Source organism: Pristiophorus japonicus, chromosome 9 (genome assembly GCF_044704955.1).
Source record: "Pristiophorus japonicus isolate sPriJap1 chromosome 9, sPriJap1.hap1, whole genome shotgun sequence".
Classification (NCBI taxonomy): Eukaryota; Metazoa; Chordata; class Chondrichthyes; family Pristiophoridae; genus Pristiophorus; species Pristiophorus japonicus.
The window spans coordinates 174,969,267-174,991,930 of NC_091985.1; the positions used below are offsets into that span (position 1 = coordinate 174,969,267).

At 46.1% G+C, this 22,664-nt stretch overlaps 1 protein-coding gene across 2 annotated transcripts in view; it reads left to right on the forward strand.

Moving 5' to 3' along the window:
* The window catches only part of prkn (parkin RBR E3 ubiquitin protein ligase), a 1,745,947-nt gene that overhangs the window by 1,107,649 nt on the left and 615,634 nt on the right, over positions 1-22,664 (forward strand). The gene's annotated exons all lie outside the window — the stretch shown is intronic.

A 22,664-nucleotide genomic window follows, 5' to 3' on the forward strand; every position in this document is an offset into this window, starting at 1 on the left:
CCAGTGCAGTACTGAGGAAGTGCTGCACTGTTGAAGGTGCTGTGTTTCGGATGAGACGTTAAACCGAGGCCCTGTCTGCCCTCTCAGGTGGATGTAAAAGAAGAGCAAGGGTGTTTTCCCCGGTGTTGTGGCTAATATTTATCCCTCAATCAACATCACTAAAACAGATGATCTGGTCATCATCACATTGCTATTTGTGGGAGCTTGATGCGTGTAAATTGGCATCGCGTTTCCTACAATACCAACAGTCACTACATTTCAAAAGTACTTCATTGGCTGTAAAACGCCTTGGGAAGCCTTGAGGTGTGAAAGGCGCTATTGAAATGCAAGTTTTTCTTTCATTGTCACTGTTCAGTTTTAGCATCAAGCATATCCAGATCAGTACGAAATAAAACGCTGTCCTCACTCGAGTGATGTAACAGCCCCAGAGTTAAACGAGCACCTCCAACTGCATTAGTGTGATGCACCGATCTACCTGATGGGTTCTGAATTCATGGAGATTTTACCATTGAACGGTGAGCAGTGTTTTGTTTTGAACTCACGTATACCAGAAGCTGGGCTGAGAACTGGCGTACCTGAGATAAAAGCCCTATCAATGCTATAGCTCGCTGAACCATTCTGTCTCCAGGAAGGAATTCGAACTATTTCAGCAACTGGAAAAGAACTCCGCAATCGAGAAATTTGATTTCCAGGCAGAAAACAGACCATTCACAATGGCGGCCGTGCACGCACTCTCATTACGAGCTGGATGTGTGCCGCCCGCTATATATTGGTGAAGCATTGAGGAAAGTCTGGTCAACATGCGGCCTAACCAGCGCTCCTTAAAGGGACAGCTGCAGGCCACTGCCAAAAGGTAAGTTTCAACAACACTTAGCTGAATGTGGAGCTGGGATGAGCTGCCACCCTCTGCCCACCCCACCCAGTCCCTCCCCGATCGCTGCCCACCTCCTCTCTTGATCACTGCCCCATCCCTTCCTCCCAGCTTCCCTCCTCGCTCCTGATCAGCGCTTCCCCCCTTTCTCCCAGGACCGTCCTGAGGGCAGCTGTCGGCACCGCAGCAACCTGAAATTGAGATCCTCTGTGCTGGCAAGCTACCTGGGGAACATATGTCATATATGCATACTCTGTACATACGATGCTGGTACCACTAGAGGGTGCAACTGTGGGAGGCCTAGGCAGGATCTGTATAAAAGGCTGGTCACCACGTTGCTGCCTCACTCTGTTACAATAAAGAGACTAAGGTCACAGCAGTTCAAGCATAGCACTAGGCCTCGTGGAGTTATTCTACAGGTAAGTAGAGTCATATTACATAAGAAATAGGAGCAGGAGTCGGCCATTGGGCCCCTCGAGCCTGCTCCGCCATTCAATAATATTGTGTTCCTTAACACAGATGAGACTGCACACAGGGAGGTTAAGGTAACAGTGACCTCAGTCTTTAATAAGAAACTCCAGAGTGAGGAACAGGCCTTAGGGGCCGGCTTATATACAGTGCTCCCAAGGGATGCTGGGATCCCTTGGGACTTCAGAGGATGAGCTCCCTGGTGACGGAACATGGGAGTGCATGCTTTACAGATACACAACATCACTCCCCCCACCAAAGTCAAAGTGAAAACTATTTACAAGGTGAGGCGGTCGGGAGCCTTTCTTTCCCTGGTGGACCGCCTCGGTACAAATGTCTGTTCTGGTGTGTTGGTTGTGCCCTCGCTGGGCTGGTGTGTTGTTGGCCCTGCAGGGCTGCTGGGTGAGCCTGGCCTTGCTGAGCTGTTGGGCGTGATGGGTTCGATTTCCTGGTCCAGGGTGGTGTCGTTGATCCTTTGGGTGTGTGTTGTGGGCTCAAAAAAGGTGGTGTCTGCTGTGGGTTGTTCAGGGCAGTCTGTGAACTGCAGCCTCGTTTGGTCCAGGTGTTTTCTGAAAATTTGTCCATTGTCCAGTTACTATACCCGGGTGTGTGTTGTGGAGATCCGGGATGAACATCTCCCTGCCCTTTTTGGGTAGCACTACGCGGTTACCCCACAACAGGCAGTCTGCCTGAATGGACAGCTCGTCCTTTCGCCGCTGGAACGGCTTGATTGACTCTTGCATTTCAAGGGGGATGCTGGCCCAGCTCCCATGCAGTACACAGTTTTTTACCAGGGACAGCAGAGGATCTTGGCTGGTCCAAGTCCTAATCTGGCAGGACGTGACAGGTGATTTATAATTTTCAAACGCTTCCATGATCATCAACAAGTCTGCGGGCTGCGCCACCATCAACAAGTTTGCAGGCTGCACCATTTCCACCCCCGTGGTGGGCAATGGTAGCCGACTGAGTGCTCTGTGCCTGGCCTGTGGCGGATGGTAGAGTTATACACTGATAGCACGAGTGCCCACCTTTGTATGCGGGCTGAGGCATTAGTATTTATCCCCTTGTTTTCAGCGAACAGGCATATGAGGGGCTTGTGATCGGTTTCCAGCTCAAATTTGAGGCCAAACAGGTACTGATGCATTTTCTTTACCCTGAACACACATGCTAATGCCTCTTTCTCAATCGTGCTGTAGGCCCTCTCAGCCTTAGACAAGCTCCTGGAAGCATAGGCGACAGGTTGCAACTTCCCCGCAACGTTAGCTTGTTGTAATACACACCCGACTCCGTACGACGACGCATCACATGCTAGCACAAATCTTTTCCACAGGTTATACAATGCAAGCAGCTTGTTGGAGCATAAAATGTTTCTGGTTTTCTCAAAAGCATTTACTCGGTTTTTTTCCCCATACCCAGTTCTCATCTTTGCGCAATAACACATGTAGGGGCTCTAAAATGGTGCTTAACCCCGGTAGGAAGTTACCAAAATAGTTGAGGAGTCCCAGGAACGAACGCAGCTCTGTGATGTTCTGTGGCCTGGGCGCGTTCCTGATAGCCTCTGTCTTGGCGTCTGTGGGCCGAATGCCGTCCGCCGCGATCTTTCTCCCCAAAAACTCCACTTCTGTTGCCATGAAGACTCATTTCGACCTCTTCAGCCGCAGCCCTACGCGATCCAGTCGCTGGAGGACCTCCTCTAGGCTTTGTAGGTGCTCGGCGGTGTCCCAACCCATGACCAATATGTCGTCCTGAAAAACCACCATGTGTGGTACCGACTTGAGTAGGCTCTCCATGTTTCTCTGGAAGATCGCTGCAGCCGACCGAATTCCAAATGGGCATCTATTGTAGATGAACAGTCCCTTGTGCGTGTTGATGCAGGTGAGGCCCTTCGAAGACTCCTCCAGCTCCTGTGTCATGTAGGCCGAAGTCAGGTCAAGCTTGGTGAACATCTTGCCTCCTGCCAGCGTCGCAAATAGGTCGTCTGCCTTCGGTAGCGGGTATTGGTCCTGTAGCGAGAAATGATTAATAGTTACTTTATAATCGCCCCAAATCCTGATCGTGCCATCACTTTTGAGTACGGGAACAATCGGGCTGGCCCACTCGCTGAATTCCACTGGGCAGATGATGCCCTCACGTTGCAGCTTGTCCAGCTCGATTTCCACTCTCTCCCTCATCATGTGAGGTACCGCTCAAGCCTTGTGGTGAATGGGTCGTGCCTCTGGGACCAAGTGGATCTGCACCTTCGCCTCGGAAAAGTTTCCAATGCCTGGCTCAAAAAGGGAAGGAAATTTGTTAAGAAGTACATGAGGCCTCATCAACGTTCGGATGTCATCCCAGTTCCAGCGGATTTTGCCCAGTCACCTCCTTCCAAGTTGTGTGGGGCCATCGCCCAGGACAATCCAGAGTGGCAGTTCGTGCACCATGCCCTCGTAGGTGACCTTGACCATGGCACTGCCCAGGACAGTGATAATTTCTTTGGTGTACATTCCCAGTTTCGTGTGGATGGGGCTCAAGGCTGGTCTGAGTGCCTTGTTGCACCACAGTCTCTCAAACATCTTTTTACTCATGATGGATTGGCTGGCGCCAGTGTCCAGTTCCATGGCTACGGGTAAGCCAATCAATTTTATAGTTAACATTATAGATGGACATTTCGTCGAAAATGTGTGCACCCCATGTACTTCAGTATCTGCCTCCTCTCTGAGGCTCGAAATTGCTTTGATCCACCATGGACCGATCTTCCTCTGCCACGTGGTGGTTAGCAGGTTTTGCAGAGCTTGCAGCTCGTTGGAGGTGCCCCATTGTTCCACAGCTCTTGCAAACATACCCTTTGAAGCAGCATGAATAGGCTGAATGGAAGCCTCCACAACGCCAACAAGGTGTGAATTGCCTTGCATTCATCCTTTGTTGGGGACTCTGAGTCATCTGGGTCACCTGAGGCCTGCTGGCAGTTGCAGACTCGTGGGTTCTGCCCTGTACATTTCTCCTCGCAAACACAGTTCCAGTTAATTTATGAACATTGCTAGCACTTGTGTGCTGAGAGATTTGTTTGGTGTTATCACTGGTGGACATAAACGCCTGTGCTATCGCAATGGCCTTACTGAAGATCGGTGTCTCTACAGTCAAAAGTTTTCGTAGGATGGTCTTGTGGCCAATACCCAGTACAAAACAGTCTCTGAGCATTTGCTCCAGGTTGCCATCAAACTCACATTGTCCTGCAAGTCGCTTTAGCTCAGCCATATAGCTCGCCACTTCCTGACCTTCAGATCGCTGGCACGTGTAGAACCGATACCTTGCCATCAGCACGCTCTCCCTCGGGTTAAGATGCTCCCGTACCAGTGTACACAGCTCCTCATACGACTTATCTGTGGGTTTCACTGGAGCCAGAAGATTCTTCATGAGGCTGTAGGTCGGTGCCCCGCAGACTGTGAGGAGGACCACTCTCCTTTTTGCAGCGCTTACTTCTCCGTCCAGCTCGTTGGCTACAAAGTACTGGTCTAGCCGTTCGACATAGGCTTCCCAGTCCTCACCCTCAGAGAACTTCTCCAGGATGTCCACAGTTTGCTGCATCTTTGCGTTGGATTCGTATTCTTGTCGCCAGTTATTGTGTTCCTAACACAGATGAGGCTGCACACAGGGAGCTTAAAGTAACAGTGACCTCAGTCTTTAGTAAGACACTCCAGAGTGAGGAACAGGCCTTATATACAGTGCTCCCAAGGGATGCTGGGATCCCTTGGGACTTCAGGGGATGCGCTCCCTGGTGGCGGAACATGGGAGTGCATGCTTTACAGATACACAACAAATAAGCTGATCTGATCCTGGCCTCAACTCTACTTCCCCGCCCGCTCCCCGTAACCCTTCACTCCCTTATCATTCAAACATCTGTCTATCTCCGCCTTAAATATATTCAATGACCCAGCCTCACAGCTCGCTGGGCTAGAGAATCCTAAAGATTCACGACCCTTTGAAAGACGAAATTCCTCCTCATCTCCATTTTAAATGGGCGGCCCCTTATTCTGAAACTATGCCCCCTAGTTCTAGATTCCCCCACGAGGGGAAACATCCTCACTGCATCCACCTTGTCGAGCCCCCTCAGTATTTTATATGTTTCAATAAGATCACCTCTCATTCTTCTAAACTCCAATGAGTATAGGTCCAACCTGCTCAACCTTTCTTCATAAGACAACCTCTTCATCTCAGGAATCAACCTGGTGAACCTTCTCGGAAATGCCTCCAATGCAATTATATCCTTCCTTAAATACGGAGACCAGAACTGCCCGCAGCCCAAGAGTTGTGTGTAGCTCACTGAGGCACCGGCTGAGTAAGGCCCGAGGCACAATATTGGTTTGGCCTTGGGCCTACCCATTCCAGTGCAGAGACTGTTCCAATTTTTAGGTCCATCAGAACTCCAAAGATGTTGAAAAGCATTTTGAAGCAAAACATGGATCTTACTTTAAGAGCTTGCAATTTTCCAGGTACAACTGTTGAAAGGGGATAAAATTGGATTGGGTTCATTCTCAAAAAATCATAAAACATCATAAAAGCACAAAGAAGCGCGGGGTTAACTCTTTCATGATTAGAATCTTTGAATGCAGTGGCCTGTGAACCAGTTCAAAGTGATTAGAAAAAATAATTTCAACACGCTTTGTCTATGAGCAACGAATAATAATTGCAATTTTCCTTTTTCTTATTTTGTGAAATTATTAAAGCTGACATATTACCTGGTTCTCTGAATCTGTGTAATTATTTCCCATTAAGGTTCACCATGCCATAGGTAATTACTGTGCAGTCGTTCTTTGGCTGCAAAACTCCCTATAATAGTGGATTGTGCCTTTCCAATGTAAAGGCAGCTAGGTCATTGGAGTTTTGTTCCCCAGAGCAGAGGTGTCTCACACGGAGGAGGGAGAAACCTCCAGATTCAGTAATTCATACATGGCCCCTCTTCTGCGGGCATCCCAGAATATCCTGCGTAGCTTGTGTGCATTCACAATCGCATGGCTTACACTAAAGAAAGACTTGGATTTATATAGCGCCTGTCACGACCACCGGACACCTCAAAACACTTTACAGCCAATGAAGTACTTTTGGAGTGTAGTCACTGTTGTAATGTGGGAAACGCGGCAGCCAATTTACACACAGCTAGCTCCCATAAACAGCAATGTGATAATGACTTTAATGACATGGATTAATCGGGGACAGTCAGCACGGATTGTTTAAGGGAAGGTTGTGTCTGACTAACTTGATTGAATTTTTCGAGGAGGTAACCAGGAGGGTCGATGAGGGCAGTGCGTTTGATGTAGTGTACATGGATTTTAGCAAGGCTTTTGATAAGGTCACACATGACACACTGGTCACAAAAGTAAAAGCCCATGGGATCCAGGGCAAAGTGGCAAGTTGGATCCAAAATTGGCTCAGAGGCAGGAAGCAAAGGGTAATGGTTGATGGGTGGTTTTGCGACTGGAAGGATGTTTCCAGTGGGGTTCCACAGGGCTCAGTACTAGGTCCCTTGCTTTTTGTGATTTAAATCAATGATCTAGACTTGAATATTTGGGGACATGATTAAGAAGTTTGCAGATACTAAAAGCGGCTGTGGGGTTGATAATGAAGAAGAAAGCTACGGACTGCAGGAATATATCAATGGACTGGTCAGGTGGGCAGAACAGTGGCAAATGGAATTCAATCCGGAGAAGTGTGAGGTAATGCATTTAGGGAGGGCTAACAAGGAAAGGAAATACACATTAAATGGTAGGACACTGAGGAGTGTAGAGGAACAGAGGGACCTTGGAGTGCAGGTCCACAGATCCCTAAAGGTGGCAGGCCAGGTAGATAAGGTGGTTAAGAAGGCATACGGAATGTTTGCTTTTATTAGAATACAAGAGCTGGGGGGTTCTGCTTGAACTGTATAAAACACTAGTAATGCCGCAGCTAGAGTACTGTGTGCAGTTCTGGTCACTGCATTACAGGAACAATGTGATTGCACTGGAGAGGGTACAGAGGAGATTTACGAGGATGTTGCCGGGAGTGGAGAATCTAAGCTATAAGGACAGATTAGATAGGCTGGATTTGTTTTCATTGGAACAGAGGAGGCTGAGGGGAGACCTTATTGAGATTATGAAGGGCCTAGTTCCCTTAGCAGAGGGGTCAACAACCAGGGGGCATAGATTTAAAGTAATTGGTAGGAGGTTTAGAGGGGTTTTGAGGGGAAATATTTTCACCCAGAGCGTTGTGGGGGTCTGGAACTCACTGCCTGAAAGGGTGATAGAGGCAGAAACCCTCACCACATTTAAAAAGTATTTGGATATGCACCTGAAGTGACGTAACCTACAGGGCTACGGACCCAGAGCTGGAAAGTGGGATTAGACTGGATAGCCTCTTGTTGGCTGGCGTGGACACGATGGGCCGAAATGGCCTCCTTCCGTGCTGTAAACTTCTATGATTCTACGATTCTATGACCAGATAAACTGTTTTGTTGTTATGTTAATTGAGGGATAAATATTGGCCAGGATGCCAGGGATAACTCCCCGGCTCTTCTCCGAATAGTGCCATGGGATCTTTTACGTCCACCTGAGAGCAGACAGAGCCTCGGTTTAGCCTCTTATCCAAAAGTCGGCACCTCCGACAGTACAGCTCTCCCTCAGCACTGCGCTGGAGTGTTAGCCTAGATTTATGTGTTACAAGTTCCTGGAGCGGGACTTGAACCCACAACCTTCTGACTCGGAGACTTGTGATGGTGGGGTGTAAGCACTTCAGACTTTCAGGGGGAGGTATACTGCAAACTGATCCCGCAACTTATGGTGGGAGGATTAAGTGAAGGGGAGGTGTTATTCATTGGCCAACTATTATTCCCTAGCACAAAGTTAGGGGTGGTATCAGTTACTTGGGGTGAAATTTATGCCCTTCTGAAATCAAAGCGTGTTCCTGAGAACGGCCTAGATTGACTCATTGGCACCTGGTTGGGTGGGGGAACTCACCATGTGGGGAAATTGATTCCTCCTTCAAAAGGTTTGGGTATGGGGAGAGCCATTTCGCCCTGCTGGCTGATCTGAAGTGCCATGGTCCCATTGGGGTCGCCATGTTTCGCAGAGTTGAGCTCCCGTTGCTTTGTCACAGAAAAAAAATAGATTTTCCTGTCATTCTCTGCATGTCTCCCACTCTTGACTTCTTCCCGTCTCCTGCCTTCCATTTGTCTTTCTCTTGAACTTCTCTCTGTGCACCAGCACACATTTTCACCATCATGTCTGTGTTTGTTTGTGACTCTTTTTCTCACTCTCTCTCTTTTTTTCCTGACCGTGTCAGCTGTGGTCCACTGGCTAGCACTCTTGCCTTTGAGTCAGAAGGTTGTGGGTTCAAGTCCCACTCCAGGAACTTGTGGTACAGAAAATTTAGGCTGACACTCCAGTGCAGTGCCGAAGGTGCTGTTTTTTGGATGAGACATCTGTTCTCTCAGGTGGATGTAAAAGATCCCATAGCACTATTTCGAAGAAGAGCAGGGGAGTTATCCCTGGTGTCCTGGCCAATATTTATCCCTCAATCAACATAACATAAGCAGATTATCTGGTCATTATCACATTGCTTTTTGTGGGAGCTTGCTGTGCGCAAATTGGCTGCCGCGTTTCCCACATTACAACAGTGACTACACGTCAAGAGTACTTAATTGGCTGTAAAGCACTTTGTGACGTCCGGTGGTCGTGAAAGGCGCTATATAAATCCAAGTCCGTCTTTCTTTCTTTACCTCTTTTCTGTATGTCCCGCACACTCTTTTATACCTCGTACATTCTCTCTTTATCCTGTTTCTGCATCTCTTTCTTTCTGTCCGTGTCCCCCTTTGACTCATGCACACAGTCTGTCGCAGTTAGGTCATGAATTGTTAAGCAGACATTTTCACCGCCCGCAGGACTTTTACTGTGCCAAACGCCTGTACATGAGCAGCAAAATCGCTACATTTGATCAGTGTCGAAATTCATAATTTTTAGCAAAGGATGTTACATTGCAACAAATCAGCTGTCATAATAATGAATTATTCCACATTTGCAGTCTGCTCACTGTTGGATACTGAACTCTTCCATATTTACAGTCCACTCAGATAATAAATTATTCCATATTTAGATAAATCACAGTTAGATACCGGATTTGGCCATATTCACAGTCTGCTCTCCAATAATTAATATTCCATATTCTCAATTATATCAGGAATGATTCCACAATTTACATCTGCTTTCAGATAATGAATTATTGCAAGTAAATTGATCACAGTCATGCATACTTCCTAATGCGTAGTTTCCCAACTGTCATTGTGAGGAAATAAATACAAAATACAAATATAAATGTGATTTTTAGTCTTCAACGGCCCGGAATTTGCGATCAGCGGCGAAGCAAAGGCATTCGCCGCTGGCCCCGAAGACAGCTGCCCGCTGAGATCTCGCCATCTCCGTGGCAAGGGCTTCAGCTTTTCCGACGTTCAGCTGAGACCAGTGCAGCGCAGTGGGAATTCCACAAGCGGTCTAAGCAGCCAATCACAACGCAGAATTCTCACAGGCAGCCACGATTGAGTCTACCTCCATCACCTTCTCAGGAAGTGCATTCCAGATCCTAACCACTCGCTGCGTAAAAAGGTTTTCCCTCATGTCGCCTTTGGTTCTTCTGCCTATCACCTTTAACCTGTGCCCTCTGGTTCTTGACCCTCTCTATCTATTCTCTCCAGACCCCTCATGATTTTGAACATCCCGATCACATCGCTTCTCAGCCCTCTCTGCTCCAGCTGCCTCACTCTTCACTAGTCCTGGAAAAAAAATGAGCAAAGTCACAAAAACAAAGACACACAAATAAAATAACAAGATAAAAGCAAGAGGCAAAACTAAAAGACATGCCACATCCTCTGACTAAGGCCAAGCAGCACCACAACAGATTCAGCAAGAAAAAAAAAACTACCATATTTTAAGTAAATTCAGGGCAGCAAAGTGCCGCAAATTTTCTGACTTTTTGTTGTCTTGCAAATATTGTTTTTGCTTTACAATATTTGAAAGAAATTCTCCCCACAACTCCTAGGAAAGCCAACGGCTGTTTGGATTGCAGCATCGTTTGGTTTGAAAGAAAGTTTGCTGAAAACAAGAATGCCTCTATAAGAGAGTTCGTCCCAGTTCCTTGAATGGAGTTGCTGCACAGAGCGATATTGCTGTGAAAACTCCATGGTCCTTCGTGTAAATCCACATTCCCTGAGTAATACTACATATTACAGCCCTATAATTACCATGTAGTCTAGTAACCTTTTGGGACTTCTTCAGGTAATTATAACTCCAGTTCTTTCCTGCATTAATCCTGTAAGAACTTCTTAACCAGAAAGAATTATACAGCACTAATATCCAGACTCTCCTCATGATCCAGGCCGTTAATTGTTTCAATTAATATTTGGCAGCTCTTCAGTAATTCTTCAGGTGCCATTGACTGAAAGTGATTCAGTGAAGCTTCAAGCTGGACAAGAAACAAATTATTTCATTTGTCATTAACATGGTCAGCCTGGCTGTTCGATTGAAGTTATTCCTATAGCGAGCCAAGGTATCAAAGGGCCTGATAGCACTATTAACTTCCTCGAAGATGGTTCAGCAGCTAGGGGATTAGAGTTGATGTTTAGCTTAACCTCCCTGTGGTGAGGCTGCTATCGGAGTAATGAAGATGTGGACAGGAGCCAAAAGGAGAATTTCTCAGCAGCCAGCGCAGTGTCAGGAACCGTGTATAAACCAGTGAGGCTCGCTTGTTTTCATATCATTGCAGATCCCAAAACACCAAAGCATCTCCCATTCTCTTCCCAACAACAACAACGTCCATTTATATATAGCGCCTTTAATTCAGCAAAACATCCCAAGGCACTTCACTGGAGCGTACTCTGAAAAAATTTGCCCCCGAGCCGCACAAAGGCAGAAATAAAACCCGAAAATGCTGGAAATCTCAGCGGGTCAGGCAGCATCTGTGGAGAGAGGAACAGAGTTAATGATCCGGGTCGATGAGCCTTCGTCAGAAGAGATATCAGCATAGGTGAACAAAAGTTTGATCAAAGAGCTGGGTTTTAAGAAGCATTTTCAAGGAGCAGAGAGAGGCGGAGAGGTTTACAACAACAACTTGCATTTATATAGTGCTTCTAACATAGTAAAACATTCCAAGGTACTCAGTGACCACACTTCAAAAAGGACTTATTGGCTGTAAAGATTTTTAGGATTTACGGTGGTCGTGAAAGGCACTATATAAATACAAGTCTTTCTTTCTTTCACATAAGAACATAAGAACATAAGAATTAGGAACAGGAGTAGGCCAACTAGCCCCTCGAGCCTGCTCCGCCATTCAACAAGATCATGGCTGATCAGGCCGTGGACTCAGCTCCACTTACCCGCCCGTTCCCCATAACCCTTAATTCCCTTATTGGTTAAAAATCTATCTATCTGTGATTTGAATACATTCAATGAGCTAGCCTCAACTGCTTCCTTGGGCAGAGAATTCCACAGATTCACAACCCTCTGGGAGAAGAAATTCCTTCTCAACTCGGTTTTAAATTGGCTCCCCTGTATTTTGAGGTTGTGCCCCCTAGTTCTAGTCTCCCCAACCAGTGGAAACAACCTCTCCGCCTCTTGTCTATCCCTTTCATTATTTTAAATGTTTCTATAAGATCACCCCTCATCCTTCTGAACTCCAACGAGTAAAGACCCAGTCTACTCAATCTATCATCATAAGGTAACCCCCTCATCTCTGGAATCATCCTAGTGAATCGTCTCTGTACCCCCTCCAAAGCTAGTATATCCTTCCTTAAGTAAGGTGACAAAAACTGCACGCAGTACTCCAGGTGCGGCCTCACCAATACCCTATACAGTTGCAGAAGGACCTCCCTGCTTTTGCACTCCATCCCTCTCACACAGAAGTGTTATCAAACAAAATATGTCACTGAGTCACATAAAGGACATATTAGGGCAGGTGACCAAAAGCTTAGGGAGCATCTTAAAGGAGGAGAGAGAAGTGGAGTGGAGAAGAGGTTTAGGGAGGGAATTCCAGAACTTGATGCCCAGACAGCTGAAGACACGGCCACCAATGATGAGTGAAGTCAATTGGGGAAGCTGGAGAGGGCAAAAGTGGAAGAACTCAGATTTCTCGGAGGGTTATAAGGCTGGCGAAGGTTACAGAGATCTATAGCGCGGCCCTGGACACCGTGGATCAGGAGCCTCTTATCAACAAGGGCAGACATTGACGACAAAATTCAATACCGCCTCCAGTGCAGCCTCCGGCCACCTGAGGAAAAGAGTGTTTGAAGATCAGGCCCTCAAATCTGCCACCAAGCTCATGGTCTACAGGGCTGTAGTAATACCCGCCCTCCTGTATGGATCAGAGAAATGGACCATGTACAGTAGACACCTCAAATCGCTGGAGAAATGCCACCAACAATGTCTCTGCAAGATCCTGCAAATCCCCTGGGAGGACAGATGCACCAACCTTAGCGTCCTCGATCAGGCCGGCATCCCCAGCATTGAAGCACTGACTACACTTGATCAGCTCCGCTAGGCAGGCCACATTGTTCGACATGCTTGACACAAGACTCCCAAATCAAGCGCTCTACTCGGAACTCCTTCATGGCAAACGAGCCAAAGGTGGGCAGAGGAAACATTACAGGGACACCTTCAAAGCCTCTTTGATAAAATGCAACCTCCCCACCGACACCTGGGAGTCCCTGGCCAAAGACCACCCTAAGTGGAGGAAGTGCATCCGGGAGGGCGCTGAGCACCTCGAGTATCATCACCGAGAGCATGCAGAAATCAAGCGCAGGCAGCGGAAGGAGTGTGCAGCAAACCAGTCCCACTCACCCCTTCCCTCAACGACTATCTGTCCCACCTGTGACAGGGACTGTGGCTCTCGTATTGGACTGTTCAGTCACCTAAGAACTCATTTTTCGAGTGGAAGCAAGTCTTCCTCGATTCCGAGGGACTGCCTATGATGATGAAGACAGAGATAACGAGGACCGAGGCCCTGGAGTTATTTGCCGACCTCCGCCCTGTAATGTATGCACCTGTGAGTATGCTCACAAGATTGTAGGGCTGCTCTTGCACACTCTCCATGTTGCCATCCTTGTCTGCCGTCCGGACACGCCATGGCGCACCATCTTGCTGTCAGGAGGAGGCGGGGGTCCCCAATGGAATGCTCTCTACATGGGAGTCCTCCCACTATTTATTGAGGATTTGGCCTGGAGGGTGTTGCACGGAGCAGTCCCGTGCAATAAGTTTTTAAGTCGGTTCACGGGCTCCCAGGCCGCCTGCAATTTCCGTGGTCTGGAAGAGTCTGTGTTCCATGTTTTTATTGAATATATGAGGTTGCAGTCCCATTCCATTATTTGAAGGGGCTGTTCCTCAAATTCTGGTTGCATTTCAGTCCCACACTCCTGATCTTTGGGCACCCTGTGTGGAGGGGAGTGGGCATGTTGGAGGGCCTCCTCTTGGAACTGCTCCTGGGCACGGCCAAGGGGGCCATCAGCCGGTCCAGGCAGTGGGCGGTCAAGGGGGTCGTTCAGCCCAATTGCCTGCCTCTCTTCCGCGGTTACATCCGAGCCAGGGTGTCCTTGGAGATGGAGCATGCGGTGTCTACCGGTACGCTCACAGCCTTCCGCGAGAGGTGGGCACCGGAGGGACTGGAGTACCCCCGGCAACCAAATTTTGATTTGATTTAAGTTACTGCCAAAGTTTATTTGTTTATTGTGTCGGGTTTAGTCCTCCCTGCTCCCCTTTAATCAGGGGGCACTTGTATAATTTGTGTTTTTGGTGCCCTCAAAAAAAAAACAGGGGCCCGAATGAAAGTTTCTAAAGTGTGACCCCCCCTTTAATCAGGGGATACTTGTTTATTGTCTTCAACAAAATAGATGTGGAGCTGTTGAGTTGGGAGTGCCTTAGCCAGTCACATGATGTTCACAAGACTCAATAAAACCCCAGCCAGTTGGGTTTGGGGGATCGCCGATGAGGCAGGTGGTTGTGAGCCCACTCCCGATTGCCGGGCCCCTGTTTGTGGCCGTCTATCACTGGTTTTTCAGCCTGGCAGCCAGCCAGCCTTTCGGCCACTGAGCGGGAAACGGAAGCAAACAATGAGAATGCAGGCCTGCCGCTAAATTCGGCAGGACCTCCGCGTCACCGGCCTGGCAGGGATGTCCCTCGCATCCTCCCCCAGAAATATCGCTTCAGGTTGATTATCTTTCATCAGAACTGGAAGGTGTTGGAGATGAACAGCTTTTACAGAAAGAAAGAAAGACTTGCATTTATATAGCACCATTCATGACCACTGGACGTCTCAAAGTGCTTTGCAGCCAATGAAGTACTTTTGAAGTGTGGTCACTGTTGTAACGTAGGAAACACAGAAGACAATTTTTGTGCACAGCAAGCTCCCACACACAGCAATAGGGTAATGACCAGATCATTGCTTTTTAGTGTTGGTTGAGGGATAAATATTGGCCAGGTCACCTTTGCTCTTCTATGAAATAGTGCCATGATATCTTTTATGTCCATCTGAGAGAGTCCTTGGTTTACTGTCTGATCTGAAAGTGGCTTACCTAGAAACAATATATTGGTGAATTTAACACCTGCTGATAGTGTAGGTAGGTGCAGCTATCCTCCATTACCAGCACCCGCTGACTGAGAAAACAGATCAAACCAGTTCTTGTGTGGCACTGGGGCATTGTGCCACTTTATACTATTTTGTGTTTTTTTCCTTTGTTCCAGATGTTACTGTTTTTTATCTTCTCACTGTTCTCCTTTCTGCCTGGCTCAGTTGGTAGCATGCTTGACTTTGAACCAGGAAATGATGGGTTCATACCCCACCATAGACTTGAGCACATCATTGAATCTGATGCTTCAGTGCAGCACACCACTGAGTGCATGTTTGAAAGATCTGTTTTTTGGATGAGACGTTAAATTGATGTCCCACCCATCGGCTCAGGTAGACGAAAAAAGATCCCACTGGACTATTTGAAGAAGAGCAGTGAGTTGTATTAATGTCCTGGGCAACCATTTTCCCTCAATCAACTTCATCGAAAATAGATTATCTGGTCATTTATTGGCCCGAAAATAGCGGTCGGAGGTTTCCTGCGGGCGAACACCTCTGACCGAAATTGTTTTTACAAAAATACCTGGTGGTCGCGGAGGAACGTAGGTTGCGCCCCAAGGTCTAGTTGTGCAGTCCAGCTTAAGGGAACATGTATTCTGGATCGTATGCTTATCCTGGGATCACGTGGGCCTGGACCACCAATCACAATGTAGTATAGTACCCTGTATTTTCATCCACAGTAATGGGAGCTCCGAGCTCCCGTTACTATCAATGAGAGCACCCCTAAAAGCAAATAAAACACACACATAAATTTAAAAAACACTTCACTTTTAAAAAAATTAATAGAAATTGCATTAAATTATATGTTTTAGAGAAAAAACATTTAAAAAAAATGTTTTAATAGTGTTAAAAATAAACTTACCTTCATAGACAGGATTTTTAATATAAAAATAAGTAACAAGAATAAATGTTTCTATGTTCGCGCACCGAGAACCAGCATTTGCCAGGCCTCTTTGGGTGCGTGCAAACGACGTACGCAATCTTCGGGCCATTAACTTTCTGTTCGTGAGATCTTGTCATGTGTAAGTGATCACTGCGTTTTGCCTACATAACAATAAACACTGTACCTCAGGAATGATCCATTGGTTGTAAAGTGTTTTGGGGCAGCGTGTGGACATGATAAAACCTTATATAAGTTATCTCATTCCCTCGCTTTCATTCAAACGTCAGTTCTGGGGGATGGATCCGAAATGCAGAGGCAGAAGAATGCCTAAAACCCATCAGCTGAAGGCATTGCATCATGCTGGGAAACATCTCGCACCACGCTCAACTGGTCATTCTTTGAGAATGGGGCTAGACAGTGAAGGTTGAGAGGCTCTTCGGCTGTTAGGGCTTCACAGCCAAATCCTATCCTGCCTCACTGGATATCCATACACACGTAATTTCCAACAGGAGTCCTTGCTCCTCATCACTCACAACCCCACCCATCCATCCTTCTATGTTCTCTGGACCAGGGCAGAGGAAGCTTTTGTCATGTTCAACAACAACAACTGGTATTTATATAGCACCTTTAACGCAGTGAAACGTCCCAAGGCGCTTCACAGGAGTGCTATGAGAGAAAAGATTTGACAGCGAGCTGCATAAGTAGAAACTAGCGCAGGTGAGCAAAAGCTTGGTCAAAGAGGTATGTTTTAAGGAGCATCTTGAAGGAGCAAAGAGAGGCAGTGAGGTGGAAAGGTTTAGGGAGGGAGTTCTAGAGCTTGGGGCCCAGGCAACAGAAGGCACAACCACCAAGGTTGAGCGATTATAATCAGGGATGCTTAAGAGAGCAGAATTAGAGAAGTGCAGACATCTCGGGAGGGTTGTGAGGCTGGAGGAGATTACAGAGTTAGGGAGGGGTGAGGCCATGGAGGGATTTGAAAATAAGGATGAGAATTTTGAAATCGAGGCGTGGCTTAACCAGGAGCCAATGTAGGTCAGCGAGCGCAGGGGTGATGGGTGACCGGAACTTGGTGCAAGTTAGGACACGGGCAGCCGAGTTTTGGATCACCTCTAGTTTACGTAGGGTAGAATGTGGGAGACCAGCCAGGAGTGCATTGGAATAGTCAAGTCTAGAGGTAACAAAGGCATGGATGAGGGCTTCAGCAGTGGATGAGCTGAGCCAAGTGTGGAGACGGGCGATGTTACAGAGATAGAAATTGGCGGTCTTGGTTATGCTGCGGATATGTGGTTGAAAGCTCATTTTAGGGTCAAATATGACACCAAGATTGCGAACAGTGTGGTTCAGCCTCAGACAGAGGTTGGGGAGAAGGATGGAGTCAGTGGCTGGGGAATGGAGTCAGTGGCTGGGGAACGGAAACAATGGCTTCGGTCTTCCCAATATTTAATTGGAGAACATTTCTGCTCATCAAGAATGGACAAGCAGTCTGACAATTTAGAGACCGTGGAGGGGTCAAGAGAGCTGGTGGTGAGGTAGAGCTAGGTATCATCAGCGTACGTGTGGAAACTGATGCTGTGTTTTCGGATGATGTCGCCAAGGGTCAACATGTAGATGGGGAATAGGAGGGGGCCAAGGACAGATCAGATGGATGTGAGTCACCCACCCTTGTTCTGAGACCAAACTGCTCCACAAAAGACTCTATTGAGCCTAATATGTTATTGAAAGGTCGGATTAATATTTTAATAATTCAAATTCTAAACTAATTCACCTTATTTGAGAGTCCTTGTTTTTTTCTTACTTCACAATGATAATTTAATGGTCCAGTTCCTGTGATGTATTTTTTAGGTGATGATAAATGATTAACATATTGGAGATGATACTCTTAATTGCTTTTGACTTCATTTTCCTGACAGTGAATGAGTTAATTACAAGGGATTCAATATTGCAAGAGGGCTGAGGAGGAGTTGAGTAACTCAGTTGCTTTCCTCCTTGAATAAAGCATAACTTAAAAACTAACATAACAATAGTGGGGGGAGCTGTGCTGTGTTTGCTGTGTATCAGTGGCAAAATAAAGGCACCGGGAAGATTGCCTCTGATCAGGTTTTATAGAAACTTTGTAAATATATTCTTTGAGAACATACTTACAGTTTTGCAGTAGATAGTTAACAAAGCAAATATTCCTGCTATGGTTACAACGTTGCTAGCACATAGCAACTAGACATTACTTTGCTGCACCATTTCTAGCCTTATGGACCTGAATTATTGATAGGGCCGACAGGATTTAATGGCCCTAAATTGGCGGCCTCTATGGGCAGGTACAGGTACGCGCGCACCCGTAGGGGCCCCACTGCGCATGCGTCTAAAGCCAGAACTTGTGATCTGCCAAGAATCCTCTTGACAGATCGCACGCATCCGCGGGAAAAGGGCCTCTGCGGGCGGACTGTTGGGCTATTTGCCCAACTTATGCCCTGCGAATGCCCGTGAACTGTTTATGTCTAATATTTATCAGCATAAGACTTTTAAAGGACAGAAAAATACATTTTATTCAATAATTTAAACATTTAAAAATCCGTGAAATGAGGTAAGTTTATTTTTAGACCCTTTAAATTATGTAAACTTATTTTTCAAAACATTAAAGTTTTGTTTTAAATAATTAATTAAATTCCATTTTAATTCATTTTAAATATGCAATGTTTTTTTAAATAAATTATTTTAAGTGTGTGTGTTTTTGAGGGTATTCCCATTCATACTAATGGTGATTCTGTACTTACCACAAGTATGAATGGGGATACCTTTATTTAGATTGGTTGGGCCGGCCCATGTGATCCCAGGGACGTGTATGAAGCGCCTGGGATACGTGGGCCTCGATGCAGGCCTTCGTGGAGAGGCCCAGGACCACAAGTCCCGGACCACCAGGTAAGTGGGTAGATATTTTTCAGGTCCTCCAACTGCAATTTCTGCACCAATGTCACAATTATTCTGATGTTAAAGCTCCTCAGTTAACCACCAACATTTGAAAGCAGGTCTCAACCTTTACACACTTAGCATTTGCCCAACTTTAAATCAATAACCATTGAGAACGTATTCGCCTATCAATATCCTGACCCTTTAGTTAATCCTGTCCTCTTATTTAATACTATTACCCTAAACTAGTGGCTCAATGTTTGGCTTCCATAAATATGGTTCACCGATCAGATACTTTGTTGACTTATTAACTGTTTAGTTCTGTTTCTACTGTTGCTGATTTTAAAGAGCCTTGCCCAAAGGCATGGATGTGCCTGTCGATCAGTAAAAGGTAATCTAGTGCACTGTTTGACTGGATCATCCTGTGGGAGTGCAACCTGACAGTTAATGTTTATTCCAAACTTTTACGACATTTCTTATTCTGAATAATTTTGATGTATAAAATATAATAGGACCATTAATAGGATCCTCGGCTCTCCCAGTGGGTTCAGCGAATCTGTCCAATGCGTACATGAACTGTGCAGCCCAGGAATGATCCAGGCTCCTCCCCCAGTCTGAGCTGAGTTAGCTCATCTCAGCAAAGGGCACCAGATTGACCTGGATTAGCAAGGAGACAATCAGCCAGTTAGCCAATCCTAATCTCTATCTAGCCACCACTTTTGAAAGTGCTCATGTATGGACTTTAGGTGAGGATGGAATTGGGCCTAGGTGTGACGCCACTGCAGTTACATAGCTCACTGCCAAAACACACCCATAAATAATTGACAGGCGAATGAGGCAACAGACAGCACCTGTGAAACCGTATCCAGCAAAGAGACAACTCCAGGAGAGGAGAAAATTGCCAATAAATAAATAAATACATACATAGATAATGCTCGGTGTGGTGATGTGACAGCCTGCTCTGACAGCAGGTAACTGTTTCCATGGCAACAGCAGGGTATTTGACTGATGAGACCTGACAGTGCACACTGAGATTTACAGTCTGGTCATAGTCCTGCTATCAGATCACAGCTCTTAGCACGAATAGCAGAGTTCAGTGCAGCATGAAGATGCTTCACTGACTTGAAATTAAATGTTTAAAAAAAAGGTAAGTTATTTTGATTGACTTGACCATCACCATGGAAAGTGTCATTCAAAGAATCATAGAAACTTACAGCACAGAAGGAGGCCATTTGGCCCGCCGTGCCTGTACCAGCTCTGTGAAAGAGCAGTCATGTTTTGTCTCACATCTCCACTTGTTGTCTGTAATCCTGTAGTTTCCACATCCTCAACTACCTGTCCATCTCCCATTTCAAATTATTTATGCAATCAGCTTCCACCACCTTTTAAGGTAGAGCATTCCAGATCCTAACAGCTCTCTGAGTGAAAAATAACTCTTTTCATCTCCCCTCTCGATCTTTTACCAATGATTTTGATTGACTTCTGGTTATTCCCACTCACCAGAGAGAATAGTTTTTCTCTATCAAAATCCCTCATTGGCTTGAAAACCTCTATTAGGCCACCTCTTGACTTTCTCTATTCCATGGAGAACAGTTCTAACTTTTCCAATCTCGCCCCATAACTGAAGCCCCTCATCCCTGATACCATGCTGGTAAACCTCCTCTGTACCCTTTCTAAGGCCTTTACATCTTTCTTGGTGTGTGGTGCCCAGAATTGTCCACAATACTCCAGCTGAGGCCTAACCGGTGATTTATAGAGTTCTAGTATGATCTCTTTGTTTTTATGTTCTGTGCCTCTATTTATAAACCCATATTCTTTTTAAACCTACCATGATACCTTTAAGGATTTGTGTGTATGGACACCATTGTCTCTCTGCTCATTGACACTTTTCAAAACTGTGCCATTTATAGGATACAATTTATAGTATATATTTCTCATCCTTGTTTACAAATCCCTCTGTGGCCTCATCCCTCCCTGTCTCTGTATGTAGAGGAAGAAGAGGGCGTTGAGCACCTCGAGTCTCATCGCCGAGAGCATGCAGAAACCAAACGCAGACAGCGGAAGGAGCGTGCGGTAAACCAGTCCCACCCACCCTTTCCTTCAACCACTCTGTCCCACCAGTCCAGCATTGGACTATACAGTCACCTGAGAACTCACTTTTAGAGTGGAAGCAAGTCTTCCTCGATTCCAAGGGACTGCCTATAATTATGATGATGAATCTCTTTCAGCCTCACAACCCCCCAAGATGTCTGCGCTCCTCAAATTCTGCCCTCTTGAGCATCCCTGATTATAACTGCTCAACCATCGGAGGTTGTGCCTTCAGCAGCCTCAGCCCTAAGCTCTGGAACTCCCTCCCTAAACCTCTCCACCTCTCTTATCTCTCTTTCATCCTTAAAGATGCTTCTTAAAACCTACATTTTTGGTCATCTTCCGTCATTTCTTCTTATGTGGCTCAGTGTCAAATTTATCTGTTTTGTCTTATAACACTGCTGAGAAGCACCTCGGGACATTTTACGACATTAAAGGTGCTATATGAATAAAAGTTGTTGTTGTTATACTGCCTGCATTCCTCCTAATATAGTATCTACTGCAGTCACTGACCTTGACCACTGGTCTGAGGGCATGAAGCTTCTTTCGTCACTGGAGCCACGTCGTGGAGGCCTCGATGATCAGGACCCACATTGTTTTTTTCTGGAGGGCCTCCTGACCCCTGGGGGTAGATGACCTCTGTTGCTGTGTTAACCCACTGCACAAAGCTGGAGTGCTGCGTGCAAGACCCTGAGTGCCTCTTCCCTGACTTGCTGAGCCATTTGTGTTAGTGCTGAAGCACTTTTAGCATTTTTTTTAGGTGCAGAAGGCAATTCAGCATTAGAGCTGGAGACTCCTATTTGGGAATTCTTTTCAATGTTATTTTTTTTTTCCGGAAGGCAGTTGAGCTGTAAAGGCTAAAAACGGACTATTTTTACATGATTTTTATATTTTTCATTTCAGAAGGCAGTTCCCCTTTCAGGGACCAACTCTGCTTTCTGAAATGACAGCCTTGCTTTAAGATAACGCTGTTCTTGCTCCAGGGATGCTATGGCCAGGCTACATTGGCCAGGCCGGGACGATCGGCACTAGAACAACATTGCACAGTAAGTTTAGCACTGGGCGAATGTTAATTAGCCACCGGTACCAATTTACCGTTCCTGCCAGTGCCATCAATTTCGGGCGGCCCTTAACTCCAGCCCACGGTGGCACCGGCAGGTTTTTACCGATATCAAATTTCTAGGCCAGTGTTTTTGATGCTCGTGTACACCTACTGCAAAAAACACACCTTTGTGTACTTTATTGTTTTCTAGCAATGTAAGTGGTGGTTGGATTATGTATACATGATGCCGAAGTCAGCACACCCTCATATTGTAGCACATTCTCAGTGTAACTATCCACTTATCCTGGACAAGATATTCACAGAAAGAGAAACTTAATTGCAAAGCGTGATCCCAAAACGATGGTAAGGATCCTTGGGTCCCATGTAATAAAAATAGAATTTAACTTCGTCTGGCACTGTAAAGAAGTGGCCTTGATCATAGGCTATTTTTAAGACTGTTGTTCAGATGCCATCAGATTATTAAGTTGCCAGCACTTTGGGAAGGCTCTGTCAGCCTTGTCAAAGCTGTTAGCCAACTTTCGTGAGTTTTCTAAGTTAGCATGTGTGATTTTGTTATGCCGTCTGATATATAAAATAACTAAATAACTGGGACACAATAATTCATCAGATTCCTGTTGCTGGCGGTTTATCTGCACAGAATTATAGTAGATAATCATCTATACTAGTAAACCTCCTCCCCTGACCTCTCCACCCTCGCCTCCAGCAAGTGCCAGGAGCTTATGGACTTCTTTGTCATTAAGCTTGAGGCCATCCATTCAGCTGCAGCTTCCACAGTTTCC